Raw genomic sequence first — 21,535 nt, forward strand, 5'->3', positions numbered from 1 at the left:
TCTGAATCAATGATAATTTGTTTCCTCATTGTCAAAGAATTGTACTAAATTTCATCTGTGTCAAGAATCAGAAGACAGATTTTCATTTGCTGGATCTTTTTAGAATATGTATCTTTTGGCTAAGAAGGAGGTCTAAGAATATAAAAAAAATAAAGATAATCTATAGCTGAGATGGCTTTTATTCACATAAGGATGTATGCCCCTTCTAAAGAAAATAAAAGTTGACAATTACACAGTCATGCCACTTGCCAAGAATATACATTATCTATTTTTTCTCGCAATAAATAAAACTACCTTTCTTCATTTTCTTATTTTGTGCATAGAATGAGCCAAAGACACTGAGTTTGTCACATGGAAAAGGTTTAATTCCAGAAAGGAAGCAAAAATAGTAATGATCAGGTCCATGACCTTGGTGTTTAGAAGATTAGTAACTGCACAAGGGCTCTTAAGCACCCTCCAACCCAGACAGGAATTCATGAACATTCTGCCTTGTATATTTAATATATCACCTTCCCTACCTCCTTTATTATATTTACATTCTTGAGGAAAAGGTATATTGCATACTTATAAAATCATATAAATAGCATTTTCATATATATTTTGTTCTATTTCCTACTTTTCATGTAATTACATTTTTGAAATGTATCCATGTTGCTACATATCAATATCCTTCCTTCTGCAGTATACTACTGCCTCATATGCATATCCCGCATTTTACTAGTCTTTTATTAATGAATACTGGGATTACTTCCAATTCTTCCCCTTACAAAAATAAATACTGGGAGTGCATCTCCATACACGTTGTCCTGTGCTCAGTTGAGAGTTCTCCAAGAGTATATAGCCAAAATGAGACAAGTGAATCATAAAATTTATCCACATTCCATTTTACTAAATACTGCTGATTGCCCTCTCAAATGACTATATCAATTTACACTCCTACCAGCAGCAGCATTTAGCCATGCTCCACCAACAGTCAAGAATATCCAACTCAAATGAACAATATCCACTTTTAACAAGTGGTATCTCAAAATAGCCTTGAGTCCATTTCTCTGGTTACTAGTGAGTTAGGTAGGTCCCACACACACTCATTATTTGGATTTCTATTTCTGTAAGTCGTCTCACTTTTCCCTTCATGAGTTACAGTACATATGTTTACATATAATAGATCTTAATAATTTGAAAATTGTAGAGTATTATTCCTAATTATCTGTTACTTTTATCTGTGATGGACTTCACTGAATAAAAGCTTTTGTGATATACTGAAATCCCCTAATTTACCCTTTATGATTTACACTTTTTTGAATCTTGTTTAAAAGATGGAATAATAGGGGCACATGGGTGGCTCAGCAAGTTAGGCCTCCCATCTCTTGATTTCTACTGAGGTCGCGATATCAGAGTCATGAGATCAAGTCCTGCATCCCAGCTTGGGTTGGTCATAGAATCTGCTTAAGATTCTTTCTGTCCTCCACCCCTCCCCAAATTAATCAATTTATTTATTATTAAAAAATAAAATCTGGAGTAATAAAATATTACCCTACATTTCTTTCTATCAGGCACAGTCTTAACTTTCACTTTTTAGACTTTAATTCATCTGGATTCATTTCTGTATATGATACAGAGTAGTTACCTATAATAACTGATTTCCCTCCTCTTTATAAAGTGCTCCTTTCCTTACTGATTCACTGGTCTGTGAAATCTGACCACTCTATAACACATCACATTCCCATGCACATGGATTTTTTTTTCCTACTTTAAACTGTTTCACTAATTTTGTATACTTACATTCTTTTCACACTATCTTTGTGAATGGCTTTGTCCCATGCTGTACTATCTAGTATAGCTAATTCCACTCTGCACACCAGCCACCACCCCCTAACCTTGCTTTTCTTTTTCCAAATTTGTTTTTATATTTTCATAATTTTTTATTTTGTGTAAGTCATATATAAATGATCAAGGTTTTCTAAAAATTCCTTTCTGGGCTGTAATGAATTTATAGGCTAATTTTGGAACAATCAATACTTTTATAACACTGTTCTCTTTCTCAGGACATAATATCTCTATTTATATATATGTTTTTTCCAAAGTCCTCTGATACAGTTTTAAATTTCTCTCTGTGAAAGTTTTGTGCATGATTTATAAAATTAACCCCTAAATAATTTGTGAATTTTTTTTGCCATTTAAAATGGTATCTTATTAACTATTACTTATTTTAGTCTATGATTTCCAGGATAATGAACAAATGTTGGGCATTGAATATAGATCTCGAATCAAGCTATCTAGTTAAACACCAATTCATTTCAATACTGTTATCAGTTGATTCTTTTGGATTTTTCATGTAATGGACACTTCCAAAATAAAATTTTTGTTCTTGATACACCTTCATTTCTGTTCCTATTTCCCTATCTAGAATGTCTAGTACTAAGGTGAAAAATAATGAGAGTGGAATCCTAGGGAGCACTTCTAAAGTTTCTTTTTTTATATATATATTTTATTTATTTATTCATGAGAAACATGGAGAAAGAGGCAGAGACATAAGCATACAGAGAAGCAGGCTCCTTGTGGGGAGCCTGATTTGGGACCTGATCCCAGAACCCTGGATCACAATCTGAGTTAAAGATGCTCAACCACTGAGCCACCCAGGTGTCCCTAAAATTTCTAAAATACAGTGTTTTCTATAGATTTTTGTGAAACAGATCTTGGTATAGACTTTTCTGCATTTTTTAAAATTAATCATATGCTTTTTCTTCTTTAGGCCATTAATAATGAATTAACATTTTGAGGCGACCTTATATTCAACTACCCTCAAGTTTCTGGGGTAAATCTACTGTTGAGTTAGTACTCCATTGGGCCTGTAATTTCCTTTTCTAGTCCTGACCTCCAGCTCTAGTTCCACCAGCTTCACAAAAATGAACTAGACAGTTCACTTTTTTTCTTATTTAAGGACATGTGTAAGATAAGGTTATCTATTTCCTGAAAATGTCTAAACATAGTGTTAAGTGGTCTTTATTCTTCTTTACTTATCCATAAGATATGGAAACCCATGGTGTGCCTGGGTGCCTCGGCCAGCTAAGTTTCTGATTCTGGATTTCAGCTCAGGTCATGATCTCAGGGTTGTGAGATCCATCTCCCTCTCAGGCTCCTAGCTGGAGGTGGATCCTTCTTAAGATTGTCTCTCTCCTTTTCCCTCTATCCTTCCCCAACTAAAAAAAGGAAAAAAAAAAAAAACCCACACTGACATTTTTCTCTTAACAGTTTTTTATTTTTTTTTATTTTTATTTTTTTTTCCTCCAAAATATTTTTATTGCAATCTGAGGAACTGCCACCAAGTGGTCGGTAATGCCAAAACTATCATGACCTGAACTGCTCGTCACCTGTTCATGATTCGGCTCAACACATCAAGTATTGTTGCGCAGAGTTATCAATCACTTCCTTCCAAGGTTTCCAGCATTTGAAAAGGAAAAATTCATCTGCTGTGCCAGTTGTCACACTCCTAGGAATTCATCCTAATAAAATATTCAGTGATACAGTCTGAGATACCTGATGAAGGGCTGCATGAGTGCATTATTTATAATAGTACAATATGAAAAACAACCAAAACATCCAACAATAAGGAAATGACAGCAATAATTTCAATACTGGATCATTAACTGGTTTGTTAAATACAATACTAGTGGAATATTACATATTACACAATGATAAAAAATCATGTTTTTTGATATTCCAGTTGTAAGTCAATGTTCTTGACAAAGTATAAAGTGACAGAAACAAAATCTTGGGGCACCCAGGTGGCTCAGTGGTTGAGCGTCTGCCTTTGGCTCGGATCATGATCCCAGGGTCCCGGGATTGAGTCCCACATCAGGCTCCCTGCAGGGAGCCTGCTTCTCCCTCTGCCTATATCTCTGCCTCTCTCTGTGTGTCTCCCATGAATAAATAAATAAAATCTTTTAAAAGAAAGAAAGAAAGAAAGAAAGAAAGAAAGAAAGAAAGAAAGAAAGAAAGAAAGAAAGAAAAAGAAAGAAAGAAAGAAATCCAAAACCATGTGCATGTATAATCATGTGATGATCTCAATGGAAAGCAATAAAATGTTACATCATTACTTCCAAAAATGGGGTTATATAGCTTTAACTAAATATTTACTCTTTTGGAAACTTCCCTGATTTTCTTTAACATGCATGCTTTACTTTTAAATCAGAGCAACAACTATATTAGTTTTATAAAGATTTCCAGGTCTCCTCTAGTATGTGTCTCTGTGCTTATCTTTTTTTAGATCTAAACAATATATTTTCCTCTCTTAACTGAGAAGAAAAAAATACTTTTTTCCTGTTTTCATTTTTCTCCCATCCCTCCACTCAAGTCTCATCTTCCAGACTGGTAACTTCTGGAGTTTTAGTTCTATATAGTAAAGGACAAATTATTTCATTTGTTGTTTAGACATTGGTATAATTCATTACATCCCTTACTCTAGTTCCAAGGGTGGCGGTGGTCAATGCTTCTTCTGAATCTGTCTTTTCTTGCAGGCTACATCCCCAAGAATTCTTACAAAGATAGTCGATATGTGACAAACTCTACAAAACCTTTCATTTCTTAAAATAGGTTAATTTCATCCTCATGTGTAAATGTCACAAATGGTTATAAAAACTGAATTTCAAATTCAGAGTTTCAATCTTTTGATATTGTTCTCTTATGCTTTTGCCTCCAAGATGGCCATTGAGGTGTGTCCCATAGCAACCTGTTCTTTTTTTTTTTTTTAGCAACCTGTTCTTTATTCCTTTGTGGACATTTCACTTTTCTCTCTTTTGGTGATTTTACAATTTTCTCTGCCTTTGAAATCATTACATTTTACTCTAATATCTGTAAATCTAGACAAGTTTAATCTGACACCTCTGTATCTTGTTAAATCGTGTTCATTATTTCTGACTACTTCTATATTCATTCTCTCTAAACATTTCTTTTTCTGTACACTTATCTCTGTCTGGTGCTTTTGGGAGAGGTCCTTGACCAACTCATTCAGATCTTGAATTGATTTTTGATGGTGTCTATTTTGTTCTTCAAACAATGTTTATCTACAAAATTATTTTTATAGTCAATATTCTCAATTGATTCTTCTATGTTGTCACCTTTCAGGGATTCTACTTCTAAGAACACTCCCTTATTCTTTTAGGGTGCTATGAGGGAAAAGCAGGAGGAGATATAGCCCATATTTCAGTAACATAATTTTTCTGCCTTCATGAAGTCCTTACTTACTCCATTCTTCATCATGCATGGCTCTTGGGGTATAAAAATGAGCTTATAGAAAACAATTATGGGACATAGGAAGAGCAAAAATCCTGAGAAATGAAGATACTAGATATAGAAGCATTCTTTCTGCTGGGTAGAAATTGTGAATATCTCTTGTATACGCAGAATTGCTAGAGGCTCAAACCAAGGCAAAATTATGTAAAATGAACACATGGTTGGTCCTGACCAACCAGGTGGTACTGTATGATTTTTTTATAGAAGATTGTTTTATATATTCTGTATGTAAAAAAATATTTTGTCAAAGAGTAAATTTTTCATCCACATGGACATACGTGTTTTTTTAACTGAATAATACTAGAATTTAAAATTTATTTTGTTTCAGACTTTAAAATAATCTTCCATCTTATCCCCATTCATTGCTAGTTGTATCAAATGTATTCCCTTGCCAATAATTCTAATAGCATGTCCTAATTAACTCATTTTATCTTTTGGTATAAATCAATTACAATTAAAATAGAGTTTGTTGAATCTCAGTGGAGTATTGTTTCATGTTAAAAACATTTTTACTCAAGAGATCAAGTGTGATTAACTTCAGTTAGAGGCTAAAAGTTCAAATTATTCTGAGTAGAGGGAAATAGTCACAGGGTCTTTTTTTATGGAATATTTTCTATTTCTAAATGCAGGATGATAAATCTCCATTAGTCTTATTAATTTTCTCCAAAGCAAATTTTAAGTGTTTTTCTCAGGTAACATGGTTAATATGAGGGTAAATCCAAGGGAGTTGCTTAGGGGCTGTCAAACAGGACCCCCACAACGTAATCTCCTGAGAGAGGTATGAATGATGTACTCCTGGAGCTGCTACTTTGCATTTTCAGTCTGATTTTTATCAGTGTTTTTGAGATTGATCCATGTTGTTGCATGGGTAAGTCATCTCTTCCTCTCTTATTGCTGGATAGTATTCCATCATATGTATTCACGTGTCACAATTATTTGCTCATTAATAAGCATCTAGGCTGTTTCTAGGTTTGATGACTGTTAATAAATTTGCTGTAAATATTCAAGTATAGGAAGCTGTATGTATGGATACGTTTTGTATACTCCAGAGCAAATCCCATGAGTGGGATTGATAATCATATATCTAACTTTCTGAGAAATTGACTTTTCTACCATCATTACCTATAGAAACAAGGCTAATGAAAAAGGAGTTCTGTTATAAAGCTGCATTGCAAATATAGTATAAGTGAAATACTTTATGAGAGTTTCATTATTCAGCTCCTTGTCAGCACTTGATGTTGTTAGGCTTTTTGTTGTTGTTTTGATCTTAGTCACTATAATACATGTGAAGTTGGTATCTCATCATGATTTCAGTTTGGTTTTCAGTAACTAATGGTGTTGAGCAACTTTTCAGATGCTTGTATGGCCATCCATTACCTCTTCTTTGGTGAAGAAAAGACACCAGTGAAGTGTCCATTCAAATCCAATTTTTATTAGATATTTTGTTCTTCTTCTTCTTATTATTATTATTCTTATAATATTCTTATATTGTTCTTATTATTGAACTTTAAGCATTTCACTCATATGTGGAATATAAGAAATAGTGAAAGGGACTATAAGGGAAAAGAGGGAAACAAAGTGGGGAAAAATTAGAGGAAGACAAAAACCTAACTTTAGGAAACAAAGGGTTGCAGAAAGGGAGGTCGGTGGGGGTATAGGGTAACTGGGTGATGGGCACTGAGGAAAGCACTTGATGGGATGAGCACTAGGAGTTATACTATATGTTGGCAGATTGAATTTAAGTAAAATATTTTAAAAATAGTTTTTTATAAAGTCTGGATAGAAGTTTTTATCAGATAGGTGGTTTACAAGTACAATTTTTCCACTGGGTGGCTTGTCTTTCCATTTTCATAACAGCATATTTCAAAGAACACAAGTTTTAAATTTAATAAAGTGCAATTTATCATTTTATCTTTTATGATTTGTGCTTTTGGTGTTACATTTAAGAATTCTAGCCTAAATACAAAAAATATATTTCGTATTTGTGCCTCAGGTTTCATAGTTTTTGATTTTACATTTGAAGATATGATCCATTTAGAGCTAATATTTGTGGGGGGGCAGATATGAAGTATGAGTTGAAGTTTATATATTTACATATGCATGTGCAGTGTTCTAGCACCTTTCTTGAAAAGATCAACCTTTTTCCATTAAATTATCTTGGTCCCTTGGCTGACAGGCACATGTACTTCTATTATTGGGCTCTCCATTCTGTTCTATCAATCCATTCACCTACCTGTGTATGTTGATTATTGCAGCTTTATAGTAAATCTTGAAATCAGGCAATGTCACTTCCCCAACTTTAATCTCCTCTTTCAAAAACATTTTGACACTCTAGGTTTGCCTTTGCTTTCCCATATACATTTTTAGAATCAGTTGGTCAATTTCTATAAAAAATACTTGTTGAGGTTTTGATGAAGATATCCTTCATCAGGTTGATGAAGCTCCCCTTCTAATAGTATTTTTGCTAAGAGTTTTTAAAATGAAAGAATGCTGGATTTTGTCAAATGCTCTTTTTATGCATCCTTTAAAATGATTATCTAGTTCTCTTTTAATCTACTGATACAGTGAATTACATCAGTCTATTTTTGAGTGCCCAATAGACCATGCATTCCTGGTATAGTCCAGTTTTGTTGTGATTAGTATGCTAATAATGACAAAATTTCGTCTACCTTTATAGTTTTTTTTTAAGGATTTCATTTATTTATTCATGAGAGACACCAAGAGAGAGGCAGAGGCAGAGGGAGAAGCAGGTTCCATGAAAGGAGCCCAATGTGGGACTTGATCCTAGGACTCCAGAATCATGCCTTGGGCCAAAAGGAGGCACTCAACCACTGAGCCACTCAGGCATCTCAGCTTTTCTAATTTAAGATAAAACTTATATTATTGATTTGAATTCTTGCTTTCTAATATGAGCATTAATTCTATAAACTTGCCAGTAAAAAATTATTTCATTGATGCCATATTTTTTCAAGAATAAAACAAATTTTATTTAAAACCTAAAATGTATAATGTCATAAAAATGTAAAATGAAAAAATAAATTTTAAAATACCAAACAAACAATATACGGGGATGAGAAGAAAAATTTCAGTGGGGCAGGGGGTGATAAGGAGCTGGTACTGAGGGTGAGTCTAGAGGTTGATCTCTCTGTGGGAGTGCTAGGTTCTGACCTGGTTGCAGGTCTCTTGTAGGAGCAGGAGCAGATATAGGACCTGGCTGTCCCTGCAGGGATGCTGGGTCCTGGAGTGGCTTCAGGTCATCTGCAGATGCAGGTACAGCCACAGGCTCTCCCTACAAAAGTGCCATGTTCTAAGCTGGCTCCTGGTCTCCTGGAGGAGCAGGAGTAGGTGATGGCTCTCCCTGCAATGGGGATGGGTCCTGAGCTGGCTCCAGGTCTTATATAGAAGCAGGAGCAGGTACAGATGATAGCTTTTCCTGCGTGGATGCTTTGTCCTTAGCTGTCTCTGGGACTCCTGCAGAAGTATGAGCAGGTGGTAGACATCTCTGCAGGGGTGATAGGACCTGAGGAGGCCTCAGATCTTTTGAAGGAAAAGGAGCAGGTGATAGGTCTCCCTGCATGGGGTATTGAGTCCTGAGCTGGCTCTAGGGCTTCTGCAACTGTAGATGCAAGGACAGGTAGTGTGGATCTCCCAGCAGGGGTGGGTCCTCAGCCAGCCAATCTAGGGGCCCTATAAGAGCAGGAGCAGAAGTAGGTGGTAGCTATTTCTGCAGGGGTGCTATGTCCTGATTTGGCTCCAAGATGGCATGGGATCTGGTGCTCAGGGAATCCACTATTCTATTTTGGAGCAGGATGAACCCTAGTGGACTCATTTGCCTTTTTTTCTCAGCACAGGCCTTTGGTTATGGCCCTAGGTTTCCCTACACATCCCTGATCCTGGGACCAATCACAGAAATCCTGGCTGTGAGGTCAGAGGGGCCGGGCCCACTTTTGCTCACTTCACTCCTGGAAGTGAAAGCTCCTGCGTCAGGTTTCCAGGACCTCTAGATCTGTGAGCATAAGGCCTGCCCCAACCCATCAGCCCATCCTCATGAACTAGGAGTATCCCCCACTGCACTCATGATGCCAGAAGGGCAGGAGGTTTGAGGCAGATGCCTTGTGGCCCTGTGCCTGATAATAGAGAGCAACGACACCTGTGATGATCATATTTCCCAGGTTTTTCATCTGGAACTTGCGGACAGTACCAAGGAAGGCAGGGCTGAGGAGTTCCTGTGAGACTTTGCTTCAGGAGAAATGGCAACTCAGTTTTGGAGCAGCGTGGCTCTGGGCATCCCTGTGAGTCCCACAGAAATCATGACTGGGTGTCCTGTCCATCTCCCCAATTCCTAGACCCAGGAATGGATCCCAGGGAACCCAGACATTGAATTGCGGTGGCTCCACATGTCACACCTTTATAATTTCGTAGACAATTTTTGAGCAATTTGAGGTTTTCAGAAAAATGAGAGGAAAGTACAGAGTTTCTATATACTCCCCTCAGCTTCTCCTATATTAAAAATCTTGGATTAGTGAGGTTCACTTGTTATCATTGATAAGCCAATATTAATACATTATGAACAAGATTTCATGGTGTACATTAGAGTTTACTGTTTGTGCTGTACATCCTGTGGGTTTGGACAAAAGTGTAATGACACGTATCCATCATTATAGCATTATACAGAATAGTTTCACTGCCCTAAAAATACCCTTTGCCCCACCTATTCATCCCTCCATCTCTCCCCCTGAGCCTTTGGCAACCACTGATCTTTTTTGCTGTCTCCATAGTTTTGTCTTTCACAGAATGTCCTACAGTTGGAATCATACAGTATGTGGCTTTTCAGATTGGCTCATTTACCTTAGCGATACACATTTAAACACATTTAAATATGTTTCCTCCATGTGTTTCATGACTGGATAGTTCATTTCCTTTCATCACCAAATAATATTCCATTGTCTGGATGTACTACAAATTATGTATCCATTCACCTACTGAAGGACATCTTGATGGCTTCCAAGTTTTGGCAATTATAAATATCTGTGTGTAGATTCTTGGGTGGATGTAAGTTTTCAACTCATTTGGGCATGATCGCTGAATCCTATGGTAAGAGAATGTTTAATTTGCTAAGAAGCTGCTAAACTGTTTTCCAAAGTATCTGTAACACTTTGCATTCCCACTAGCAAAGAATGAGTGCTCCTGTTGTCCCACATCCTCACCAGCATTTGGTTTTGAGTGTTAACAATTCTAACAGAGTACATGGTATATCTTAATAGTTGTTGTTTTTTTTTTAATTTTTTATTTTATTTTATTTTTATTTATTTATGATAGTCACAGAGAGAGAAAGAGAGAGAGGCAGAGACACAGGCAGAGGGAGAAGCAGGCTCCATGCACCGGGAGCCCGATGTGGGATTCGATCCCGGGTTTCCAGGATCGCGCCCTGGGCCAAAGGCAGGCGCCAAACCGCTGCGCCACCCAGGGATCCCTGTTGTTTTTTTTTTAATTTTTAGTTCCCTAATGACATATGATGTTGAGCAACTTTTCCTAAGCTCCTTTTCCATCTGTATATTTTCCATAGTGTCAGTTTAGATATTTGTCCACTTTATAACTTGGTTGTTTTCTTGTTGAATTTGTGATGTTGGGGATCCCTGGGTGGCTCAGTGGTTTAGCGCCTGCCTTTAGCCGGGAGTGTGATCCTGGAGTCCCAGAATCGAGTCCTGCATCGGGCTCCCTGCATAGAGCCTGCTTCTCCCTCCCTCTCTCTCTCTCTCTCTTTATGTTTCTCATTGATAAATAAAATCTTTAAATTAAAAAAAAAGAATTTGTGATTTCATTTTCAGCCACAGTATTTTCATATATTTTTTCTTGTTACTTTCTCTTTCACCCATGTGTGGTTTAGAAGCATGTTGTTTACTTTCCTATCATTGGAAGATTTTCCTGATATCACTCTATTAATGATTTCTAGTTTAATTATATTGTGGTCAGAGAAAATAGTTTGAATGATTTCAATGACTTTAAATTTGTTGAAGTTTGTTTTATGGCCCAGAATATGTTATTTTTCTCCTCTTCTATCAATTTTTGCTTTACGTATTTTATTATTTTTTTTGAGAGAGAGTAAGAGGAGGTGGAGAGGGGTGGGGGGAGGGGCAGAGGATGAGAGAATCTTTTTTTTTTTTTTTTAATTCTTATTTATTTATGATAGTTACACAGAGAGAGAGAGAGAGGCGCAGAGACACAGGCAGAGGGAGAAGCAGGCTCCATGCACCGGGAGCCCGATGTGGGATTCGATTCCGGGTCTCCAGGATCGCGCCCTGGGCCAAAGGCAGGCGCCAAACCGCTGCGCCACCCAGGGATCCCAGGATGAGAGAATCTTAAGCAGGCTCCCTGTCCAGTGCAGAGCCTGATGGAGGCTCCATATCGGGACTCTGAAGAGTCAGGCACTTAACCCAACTGAGCATCCCAAGCATCCCTTTGCTTTATGTATCTTAAAGGCCTGTTTTTAGGATTGTTATGCCTTCTTAATTAATTGATCCATTATTATGCAAATTATTCCTTTATCCCTGATAATATTCCCTTATATAAAATTCATCTTGTTGGATATTAAGAGTCACTTAAGCTTTCTTTTAATTAGTGTTTGTATACTCTATTTTCCCAGCCCTTTATTTGTTGCTATGTCTCTAAATTTAAAGTGGGTTTTCTGTACATAGCCTAGAGTTGTGTCTTGCTTCTTCATACAGTGTCACAGCCTCTGCCTTTTAATTGGAATGTCTAAACCATTTATATTTCATGTAATTAATGAAATGGATGGTTTTAAATTTACCTAATGTTTTTAATTGTTTTCTGCTTCTTTGCTATTCATTCTTCTTTTCCCTTTTCTCTGCCTTATTTTGAATAATAATTTTTCCCTGATTTTTCTTCCACTACTGTCTTTTTTTAGTGGTTGTTCTAGGATTTATAACATGCATAACATGCAATGCATATAACATGCATTCATAACAGTTTACCATTCAATAACATATAAGAATCACTTAATAATATACTTCCAGTTCCTGTTTACCATTCCTTCCCATGTCATGTCATTGTACTCTTAGTGTCAAGTCTAAGATCTCTGCCTAATCTCAGATCTCAAAGATTGTTCTCTTTTTTTCTTGAAATTTTATAGTTTTGTATCTTATATTTAAATATGTGATCTCTTTTGAGTTAATTTTTGTGTGAAGTGTAAAATTTAGGGTTTTTTTTTTTATTTTGTGTATGTGTGTTTTCTTTTTTGTTGTGACTGTCTACTTACTCCACCACCATTTGCTTAAAAAGCTCTCTTGCCTCCATTAAATTGTTTTTACGCCATTGTCAAAAAAAAAAAAAAAAAACAGTTGTGCATATTCGGTAAGTCTGTTTTCTGTTCCATTAATCTACGTGTGTATCTAACGGTAGTACCACACTCTTGATTCCTGCAACTAAAGAATACGTCAAAAAAAAATTAGGTAATTAGGTAGACACCTTCTTCACATTTTAATCTTCTTTGGCAAAATTTTCCTAGTTATTCTGGAATCTTCTATTTACCTACAAATTTTAGAAGAATCTTGTGTAGGTCTACAAAAAGTCCCTTGTGATTGAATAAGAATTGCATTAAGTTGGCATATCAGATTGAGAATTGACATATTTACTATGTTGAGTCTTATGCATGAACAGGGGTATACTTCTTCATTGATCTAGAAATCCTTTACTTTGTTTCAACAGTTTGCAATTTTCAGCATACAAATCATAGAAATATTTTGTTAAATTTACATTGAAATTTTTTATTGACTATAAATGGTATCATATTTTAAATTTCAGTGTTCACATATTTATTGCTATCATAATTATGCAGAAATACAATTTATTTTGTATGTAGTTATTTAGACATAAAATTAATTCTAGTATACAGTGACCATGCTAAAGTCACGGCAATTTTCTGGGTTGGTATGTGTTTTTGTTTTTTGATAGACTATTGTTTTCTATGTACATAATTCATATCATCTACAAATAGAGGCAGTATATATTTTTTCCTTTCTAATCTACATGCCCTTTTATTTCCTTTTATTGCTTCATTGCCTTGGCTAGGACTTCTGGCACTATGTTGAATGAGAGTGGTAAAAGAAGACATCCAGGCCTATTTCCCAGACTCATGGCGTAAGCAGTCTTTTACCTTTACACAAGTATAATGTTAGCTGTAGGGTTTTTTGTAGATGCTTTTTATCAAATTGAAGGAATTCTCTTTTTATTCTATTTTTCTAAGAGTTTTTCATCATGAATGGTGTTGGATTTTGTCAGATGCTTTTTCTGCATCAGTTTATATGATCATGTGTTTCTTTTCTTTAGCCTATTAATATGATGGAATACATATTTTAAATATTAAGTCAGTCTTATATCCCTGGAATAAATCCCACTTGATCATGGTGTTTTGTTCTTTTTATAAGTTCTTGAGTCAGTAACCTAGATTATTAATTTGAGACTTTATAACCATATGCATTTAGTAGTATAAATTTTCCTCTCAGTACCACTTTCCTTCAGTTTCACAAATTTTGATAGATTGTATTTTGATCCAGATAAATTTTTTTAATTTCCCTTGCAACTTCTTTTTTGATTAAAAGTTATTGTTTTTGTTTTTTTAGGTAGGTGTTATTGACAAGTGTTTTAAGAATATTGTTTATTTTCTATTTCTTGGCTAGTTTGATTCCACCATGCTAACTATATGATTTCATTTCTCGTAAAATAAGTATGGTTTCTTTAATGGAATAAGATATGATCTGTCTTGGTATATATATTCCATGCGTATGTGAAAAGAAAATGTAATCTTGTGTTGTTGGGTGGAACAGGAATGAGATTCTGATGGTTGATGGTATTACTGAGTTTTTCTATATTCTCATGATTACCTGTATAGTTGTGGTATTAATTGTTGAGAGAGACATTGAAGTCTCCAACTACAATTGTGGATTTCCCTATTTCTCCATTCAATTCTCTGTTTTTCACACATCTTCATCTTTTGCTGGGTACATACATTTAGGATTGCTGTGTCCTGTTGGTGGATTGACCCTTTTATCAACACATATACATATATATGTTTCTATCCTTTTGATTTAGCCTGTCAATATCATAATACTTGAAGGTAGCTTCTTGCAGAAGCATATAGTTGAGTCATTTTTTAATCCATTCTGACAATGTCCTTTAATTTATATACTTTACATATAATGTAATCATTGATGTCAGGCCTTAAGTATATCCTGTTGTTTTGTTTCTCTATTTTATTTTCTCTGCCTTCCTGTATCACTTCATACAGCTATTTTAGTAATTTCTGTGGGCATTTTGTTATATGTACATAGCATTACTGTCTACTGGCATTCTCGTTTCTCCAGTTTGAGCAAAGTACAGAAATTTTATCTCCCTTTATGTCTCTTTATCCTTCTTGCTTAAAGGGTAGTTGTCTTAACTCCTCTATACACATTTAGAGCCACATCAAAGAGTGTTACCATTTTTACTTTAGCTGTAAACATAATTTAGAAAACTAACAAAGAAAATGAAAGTCTATTGCATTTACCCATATTTTTGTTTACCATGTTATTTTTTTCCTACCTGATGTTGCTAGTCTTCATCAATTCATTTGTGTATATAGAAACTACTTTAGCCTCAAGCCTCTGTTTTAGAGTAAGTCTGCTGGAGACAAGTTTTACTGCTTTTTCTTCATTTGAGAATGTCCTGATTTCCCTTTCATTGGTGAAGAATATTTTTGCTGGGTGGAGGATTTTAGGTCAACAATTCTTTTCATTTAGCAATTGAAAAATTTGTATAATTTCCTTATGGCATCCATGGTTTATGATGAGAGATAGATATAGGTAGAAATAGTATTTATTGGGATCCCTGGGTGGCGCAGCGGTTTGGCGCCTGCCTTTGGCCCAGGGCATGATCCTCGAGACCCGGGATCGAATCCCACATCGGGCTCCCGGTGCATGGAGCCTGCTTCTCCCTCTGCCTGTGTCTCTGCCTCTCTCTCTCTCTCTGTGACTATCATAAATAAATAAAAATTAAAAAAAAAAAGAAAATTCTTTAAAAAAAAAAAGAAATAGTATTTATTGCAAATAATCTTTATTATTTTTTAAAAGATTTTAATCATTCATTCACAATAGACATGGAGAAAGAGGCAGAGACCTAGGCAGAAGAGCAGGCTTCCTGCGTGGAGCCCAATGTGGGACTCGATCCCAAGACCCTGGGATCACAACCCCAGCCAAAGGCAGGTGCTCAACCACTGAGCCACCCAGGCACCCCAATCTTTATTATTTAAATTTATCTTTAACTTCATTCATGTGAGTGTATATACATATGTCTGTATATAAATAAATGCATATTTATAAATATCTGTATATTATATATGTATGTAAATTCAGAGAAATTTATGCTTTTTTTAAAAGATTTTATTTTTTGAAACAGAGAATGAGTGAGGGAGAGATCACATGAACAGGGGCAGAAAGAAAGAGAGAAGCAGACTCTTCAGAGCAGACAGCCCAATGCAGGGCTCAATCCCAAGCCCCTAGGATCATGACCTGAGCCAAAGGTAGACACTTAACCAACAGAGCCACCCAAGCCCCACAAGAAATTTATACTTTTAAATGTAGTCAAACTATGGCTTCTTCAACTTTTATGCTTGAAGATTTATTCCTGACTTATGATCAGATAATCATGCATATTTTTCTGTTTCCTTTTACATTTTATAATGATTTAGAAGGTTTTTACTTTAATAGTTTTTAGTCATATAAGTAATATATTTGTGTTTAGATTATAAACACATCTAATTCAAAGAATAATCTCATGCCTATATTTTGGTATATTCCAAAGAACAATTTATATTGTTATACATAATAGAAATAGTAAAATGTGTGCATGCATGTGCTTGCTAGTGCACTATAATATCCATAAGCTTTATCTCTAATCTTACTACATACTGAAAGGCTGCTTAGACCTATGCCAACTCTTTGAATAATTCATTTATCAGTGTATTTCACATCTTTTCTTTCATAAAACAAATATTGCCTGAGTGACTACTTTGTTCCATGTCCAGGGGATATAACAATAAACCAAATAGACACTGACCTTGCTCTTGTGTGGTTATCATGTTGATAAAGACCCAGCTCCTCTTTTGTGTTTGTGGCTTATAAGTTTCAGATGTGCAAAATGCTGACATAGCCTGCAGTTTCTACTACCATGTCACTCGAAGCTATTAAGAACACCTCTCACTAGAAGTGGGATGGTGGTATAAGAAGAGCACCTATTTCAGTTTTTTCTCCCTGCTTCTCCCAAAAGACCAGGAATATAAGACCTTCCTAAGGTAGGGAATATTTGCATTGGATATCAAAGAGTACATGGAATTGTAATAGGTGGACACTGAAATAAAGGTCTTCCCAGACACAGGAAATAACATGAAAGGCACAAGTGTCCACAGAACCAAGAACAACATAATGAGAGCAGTGTGGGGCATAGGAGGTGGACCAGAAAAGATGGGTGCCTGGAAAGGCAACATGCCTGGAAGGAACCAAGTAAGCAGAAGAGCCTTGGCCAGAGTCATGAACAATCTTCCAGTATAACAGTAACAAACCTAAGAATGATGAGATTTTACATAATCTTCCAGACCTGGAAAAACTGCTCAAAAGCATTTTGCGAATCTAAAATAGCCTTGACTGAAGTAATAGATAAGCTAGAAGCAGAAAAGCAAAGACCAATTTCCCAAATAATGATGATAAAATAATTTTTAAATATGACAATCTTAAAATAACCTCTAGCAATTAAGTCTGTGTGCAAACCTTAGGGGTACATTAAGAGATCAAAGAATAGGAGCGCCTAGGTGGCTCAGTCAGTTAAGCCTCTGACCCTTGATCTCTGCTGAGGTCATTATCTCCAGGTCCTGAGATTGAGCCCCGCTTCACCAATTCAGGCTCTGCACTGAGCATGGAGTCTGCTTAAGGTTCTTTCTCCCCCCTCCCTCTGCCTCTCCCCTACCCCACTACCACTAGACTACCACTAGACTCTCTCTCTCCCTCTAAAAAAAAAATTAAAAAGAGATGAAAGGAAAAGAACGATATAAAAGCCTAAATAAATGCCCCAAAAATCAACTTAAAAATTCAGAGCCCTTCATGATTTAAATAAAACCTGGTAGAAAAGGAACAAGTATATAATGCATGATGGCATCATGTCTATACTAGACTAACATAAGTAGAGTGATGCCACACATCATGAACAGAGAATACACCTTCAGATTACAGAATGACAAAAATTTATCTTAAAATGTTTTGTTTCAATTCTGTTATTAAAAACTATTAAAGTCAAACTTCAATTATGTAAGAACTGTCTTTTTTTTTTTCAAATTTATTTCATTTCTGGTTAACATACAGTGTCATATTACTTTCAGGATTAGAATTGTGATCCAGGGCAGCCCGGCGGCGCAGCGGTTTAGTGCCGCCTGCAGCCCAGAGCGTGATCCTGGAGACCCGAGATCGAGTCCCATGTCGGGCTCCCTGCACGGAGCCTGCTTCTCTCTCTGCCTGTGTCTCTGCCTCTCTCTCTCGCTCTGTATCTCTCATGAGTGAATAAAATAAAATCTTAAAAAAAAAAGTATAAAAAAGAATTGCGATCCATCACTAACATGCAACATAGCAACTGCCCCCGCCTTGATGCTCCTCTTCCATATAGTCCACTCTACCACCATCCCACCTGCCTCCTTCCATCAACCCTCTGAACAGTCATTTTTTAGGACTGTGGGCAACCAGATCATACAAGTCACTACACTGTACATCTGCAACACTGGAAGGGCTCTTTACTTGAGCTCATTAGAGGTACCTGGGGCAGTAGCTTGATTTCTCTAAATTTTTTTACACCCTACAATCTTTGTCTGAAATGATGATTTATTGTGAATGTGATTGTATGCGCTTTTGAAATTTTTATTTCCTGAGAAATTTTGATGTTCTTTCAATTCATCCTCACAAGATATGACAATTTTGGAGGAGTAGGGATAAGTGGAATTAAATAGTCAAAGATAGGTACAGTTCCTAAAGGATGTGTTTAATCATTACGGATACTAGCCCCAAAGAATTCTATGAAGTTTATGACATGATCTTATCCCTATTCTTATTTCTTTCGTATTTTTAATAAAATATAAACAACAGTTGACTCCCCAATGTTCTAATCTACTTATCTAATCTTCATATTTATGTCCACCATTTATTTTTTTAATAATTGGCAAACTTTTAATAAGTCTTTTGCACACAAAAGTAATAAGTTTCACAACTATTGTTGCATCATTTATACTATTCTATACTTGACTAATAGCACTTCAACATATTAAATATAAAATACATAAAATATAAAATGTTTAAAATATCTGCATGCAGAACACATCTTTACAAAAAGTGAATATTAATATATCACAGTATACTAAAAAAATACACCTTGTTTGTATTAGTTACAATGTATTACACTATTACATAAATTTAATAGATGTGATAATAATCTACGTGATCATTTGATCAGCAATTACACACTGAGGTCAAAAAGGACCATTTCAAAGTCTTCAGCCTTCCCCCCAAACTCAAAGCAAAATCAAATCATCAATTTAGGGTAGAAGATTAGAACCACAGCTGAATTTTGTGGAGTCCTAATGTATATATGCATGCAACTGTGTATGTGTGGCAACAGATAAATGATAGTGACATTGAAAAGACAGACTGTATAATCTATAAAAGTTAATCCTGTTTTAATGTCATTCTCTTTGGAGTGTTTAATTAGATCTATTAGGTCTAAACAAAAGCCAACATCATATTAAAAAATAACACCTTAAAACTCCCAAGAAGTCAAGACTTTATTCAAAGATGTCCATTCACCACTGTTGTTTAACTAGTCATGCTATTTAACCAGACAGGAGAGTAATGTCTGGCCAGGCCCACAGTAGACAAGCGTTGGCTTGGGTAAGTCTGTGCTCCAGACACTGTTTGGAAACCAACAGTGTTTGTTCCGTACAGCAATCAGAACAGCCTCACCACATTAAGCTTATGGAAACCAATCCCAAAAAATAAAATGTAATTCATAAGGTTCCTTCTACCATTTTTCCATGTTTATTGTTTGGTGTGTTTTTTTTTTTTTCAATTATTTTTGTTATGCAAGGATGCAGTTTGCAGGTTCACATGCACTCTGAATTTGAACCGCCCCCATTTTACAAAGTAATAATAACATTTGTACCAAGCACTCTTCTGGTTTAATCTTCATGGAAAAATCATATACAGCATGAATTAGTAGGCCCATTTTGTACATAAGGCGACTGAAACTATAATTGCCTGACATCTCGTGGTGGTAAGATTCAAAACCATCACATTCTCAGCCCGGCATCTACTCTACTCTGATGCACATTGGTCATGTTAGCACCTGTTTTCCTTGGCATCAGATCTGAACAGCTTAATACAGAGCAGTGAGGTCCCTGAAAGTCAGAGGATTTGCTGGGGTTTATGCCAGAGCAAAGTTCCATGCATTTCCCCAGACACTCGCTCAGCACAGCACCTGACTTTATCCTGGAGCAGGGGGCTGTGGCTCCTGGCAGCTAGGCAACCCCACACTAAGATCAGCCTCTGCACAGCACTGGATTTCTGCCACCCTCTCGCCATTTCTGTAATTACCTCTAAATTTAACACACGGTCATTAAGGATGGTGCCGGGAGAATCTGATAATATTTCCCTTCCTTTATTGGATAAGTGCATCTGCCTGTCTTACCCCACATTTTTAACAAGTGCAGCCTCAGATTAGCCAACCAGTTTTTTTCTCTGACCCCTGCTTCCATGCAAAGCTTCTAGCTTTCTCTATTCTAAAGTTCACTGAAGTATTTTTCTGCTTTCCTGCAGTTTTTAAGTAGATAATAAGTTCCAAAATTTACCAGCCTTTCGCTGAAAGAAGCTTGTCACGGTGGTTGGTAGCTAATGAAGGCCCCTTTAGTTTATCTTCATCAATTGTCAAATATTTGAGTCCGTGAAGTGGTGTGATGAGGTACAAAGACAGATATTTGAAGGGATTTTAACTCATTTGAGCAATTACATGCTTAACTGCCCTGCGATAATCTGCCAGTCTGAGTCTTTTCTACACAGCACAAGTGGGGAGCGTTAGAATAGCTGGATTTAGAACATAAAGGCTTAGTCTGAATGGAAGAAAGGCACCAGGGAGATTAATGGCCAGTAACAAACAGCAGGGCTGCTTGCAAGTTATATATCACATAGTTACCTACCAGCAGTGATGGGGGCCAGCTCACAGAGAGCCTGGGTGGGGACAAAACAGGCACTGCACAGAATCCTGAGTACCATCCACCACTGATTTACCAAGAGGTGGAGAATTCATTTTTTTAAAGTAATACATACATACAATATATACATGCATACAATATACACGTACATTAATGAATGCAATATATACATTCATGTATGCAATGTACATGTACATTCACACATGCAATATATGCATACTATTGAAAAAATCACTTTTGTCAACAAATCCGTGAATTTAAAAGCTCTTTCCAGGGCTGTTTTGCTAATAGTTAGCTGAGTCTACTAACCCATCATTCTTATCTTCTAAAAGCATAATGTCTTTGGGTATTAGAAATTAAAATAAACATAACACTTTAGAGAACTTAAATAATTTTGAAAAAGATGAACAAATCAAATCACCTGAGCTAAAATTATACCACAAAGCCAGAGCAATCAAGATAGTGTGGTATTGTGTAAAGACATATATACAGATTGATGGAACAGAATAAAATCTTGACATAAAGGAAATAATTTCATGAATGAATATCCTGTCATTAAAAACATAATTCTAAAGGAGCAAATGTCAGGAAAATGGATTTCATTATTGGTGTTGCTGTGGTTACTGAATGTTGATTTTCTCCTGTCTTTCCTGAATTGTTTGATATTTTGTTTTTCCAGCAGGAGACATCTAGAGTGATACCATGTTGATTATATTCAAAGGCTGTGATGTATGATAAGTTATTCTTTCACTTATTTGTTTACTCACTAATTCATTTTTTATTCATTTACCTAATGTTTCCTAAGCACCCCTTGATGTACATTCAGAGGAGAGAGAGAGCATGAACAGAAGTGGGGATCAGGGGAGGTTGTGAGGACAGGGTAACATTTCAGGTGGTTTTGAAGACTAGTAGGATGCCCAGGGAAGTGTGGAGTGGTAAGCACTTCATGTGCAT

At 36.1% G+C, this 21,535-nt stretch overlaps 1 long non-coding RNA gene across 13 annotated transcripts in view; it reads left to right on the top strand.

The window, feature by feature from the left end:
* The window catches only part of LOC125754860 (uncharacterized), a 44,865-nt gene extending 26,231 nt beyond the window's left edge, over positions 1-18,634 (top strand). For 8 of the 13 annotated variants that reach the window (XR_007409837.1, XR_007409838.1, XR_007409833.1 and 5 more), the window contains 2 exons: positions 9,465-13,449; positions 15,742-17,363. This is a non-coding gene — a long non-coding RNA (uncharacterized LOC125754860). Of the gene's footprint in view, positions 1-9,464; positions 13,450-15,741; positions 17,364-17,713 lie in introns of those variants that run through there. The other 5 variants (XR_007409832.1, XR_007409842.1, XR_007409831.1 and 2 more) reach the window with 4 other exon arrangements.
* The last annotated feature ends 2,901 nt before the right edge of the window (positions 18,635-21,535 follow it).

This window comes from Canis lupus, chromosome 3, assembly GCF_003254725.2.
Source record: "Canis lupus dingo isolate Sandy chromosome 3, ASM325472v2, whole genome shotgun sequence".
In the NCBI taxonomy this organism is placed as follows: Eukaryota; Metazoa; Chordata; class Mammalia; order Carnivora; family Canidae; genus Canis; species Canis lupus.